The sequence below is a fragment of the Cucumis melo genome, unplaced genomic scaffold (assembly GCF_025177605.1).
Source record: "Cucumis melo cultivar AY unplaced genomic scaffold, USDA_Cmelo_AY_1.0 utg001400l, whole genome shotgun sequence".
Lineage (NCBI taxonomy): Eukaryota > Viridiplantae > Streptophyta > Magnoliopsida > Cucurbitales > Cucurbitaceae > Cucumis > Cucumis melo.
The window spans coordinates 22,501-25,000 of NW_026124577.1; positions in this window are offsets into that span (position 1 = coordinate 22,501).

The following is a 2,500-nucleotide window of genomic DNA, read 5'->3' on the forward strand; positions in this document are numbered from 1 at the left end:
GCGGCAGCGTGGGGATCCATCTAAGGGGCGTGCGTGCTTGGCTTGTGAGTGGCAGATGATCCTTGTTGCCATGATCCACCGAGATTCAGCTCGACACTACCCACACACAACTCATTTATTTCTTCCAATTGCCATGGAGGTTATATCTTATGTAAAAGGACGAAAAACATAAGTGTTAGTGAGGGTTTGGCCTTTGACTAGAAAACAAGTTGACGCAAATCATCTTTGAATGCCCAAGTATAAGATAGGAAGCTCGTGTGCAAGTCAAGGCCCAAGGCCGAGGCCTTGGAGTACAAAGCACGGCCATGGGCGCGCGCGCCGTGCGTCAGTGGGCGTCTGTGGGTCGCCCGCTGCATGCCCGTGCGTCTGCGGGGGGCGTGCGCGCAGGGTGCCGCGCGCGCCATGCGTCTGCGGGCGTGGGGCGCGCGCCGCAAGCCCATGCGACTGCAGTGGGGCGTGCGCGTAGGGTGCCGCGCACGCGATGCTTGTGCGAGCGTGGGGATCCGTCTAAGGGGCGTGCGTGCTTGGCTTGTAAGTGGCAGATGAGCCTTGTTGCCAAGATCCACCGAGATTCATCTCGACCCTACCCACACACAACTCATTTATTTCTTCCAATTGCCATGGAGGTCATATCTTATGTAAAAGGACGAAAAACATAAGTGTTAGTGAGGGGTTGGCTTTGGACTAGAAAAAAAGTTGAAGCAAATCATCTTTGAATGCCCAAGAATAAGATAGTGTGCTCGTGTGCAAGTCAAGGACCAAGGCCGAGGCCTTCGAGTACAAAGCACGGCCATGGGCGCGCGCGCCGTGCGTTAGTGGGTTTGTGTGAGTCGCGCGCTGCATGCCCGTGCGTCTGCGGGGGGCGTGCGCGCAGGGGGCCGCGCGCGCCATGCGTCTACGGGCGTGTGTGGGGCGTGCGCCGCAAGCCCAGGCGACTGCAGTGGGGCGTGTGTGGGGCGCGCGCCGCATGCCCATGGCCGAGGCTTGCACACGAACGCCTAGGGTGCCCACCATGCGCCATGCCCTTCGGGCGTGTGTGGGGCGTGCGCGCAGAGTGCTAAGCGCGGCATGCGTCTGCGGGTGTGTGTCCGCGCGCCGCATGCCCAGGCGTCTACGTGGGACGTGCGCGCAAGCCGCGCGCAGCATGCGTCTGCGTTGGGCGTGACCACCCACGTCTAGAATTCATGGAAAAAACTCTATGGAGGTTGTTGGAACAAACCCGTGCCCCCACCGTGCATGCCCACATGCCCACCGAGCATGCAGCATGCGCGCCCCCATGCGCACGAATGCGGCACGGCCATGGGCGCGCGCGCCGCATGGCCATGCGTCTGCGTGGGGCGTGCGCGCAGGGTGCCGCGCGCGCAGGGTGCCGCAATGCCCACTCAACACACAAATGTGATGTCAAACCTATGTTCTAGTGCTTGGATTGTTATGAAATTTTTTCTGGGATCTAAAAAATGTAAACAAAGGATGTCCTCCAAAAATTAGTATTTTTGGAAACGTTTTACTATTTTTAAATTATTTTTAATTTTTTAACAATAAAAATTCATAAAATATTATTGGTTGGTTCAAAAATTATGAAACTTGTTTTCCACACTCATTTGAATGTCTAAAACATAATACAATCAAGTCCCGGTCATAATAATAACACAATCAAGATTTATGGCATGGTGTGACATTTCGGCTTTTTCATATGCAAGCCTGCCAGACCCAAAAAAGCCAGAATGTACTATATAGGGGGGCGACCTGCCTGCATGGGCGGGGCGCGGGGGTACCCCTATGCCGCGGCGCCGACCCTTCAAGCACATTGCGCCCATCATGGGCACATATGCTTGGGGGGTCGGCGCCGGCGGAGTGCCACCTCCGGCCGCCGGCGGCGAGTGAGAGTGGGTGTCGAGTTGATGCTCGGATGGGCTTGCGCGGACAATGCTTGCACCTCGGTGTGGGCGTGCACTCCAAGCGGGCTTGTTCGTGAGGAGACGAGATAACTTGCGATTGCTTTGTGCTTGGTGGACGAAGGGTTCGGCCGGAGTGCCACATCCGACCGTCGGGCAAGGAGTGAGAGCGGGATGGGCGTGCTTGGACAATGCTTGCACCTCGGTGTGGGCGTGCACTCCAAGTGTGCTTGTCTTGGCGATTGTTTCGTGCTTGGCGGAGGGGTTTGGCCATAACGATGGGCTTGTCCGTCGGGCAGGGAGTGAGAGAGCGGGTGTCGAGTTGACGCTCGGATGGGCTTGCGCGGACAATGCTTGCACCTCGGTGTGGGCGTGCACTCCAAGCGGGCTTGTTCGTGAAGATATGAGATGTCTTGCGATTGCTTTGTGCTCGGTGGACGGGTTTTATCGGAGTGCCACGTCCGACCGTTGGGCGGGGAGTGAGAGCGGGTGTCGAGTTGATGCTCGGATGGGCTTGCGCGGACAATGCTTGCACCTCGGTGTCGGCGTGCACTCCAAGCGGGTTTGTTCATGAAGATACGAGATGTCTTGCGATTGCTTCTTGC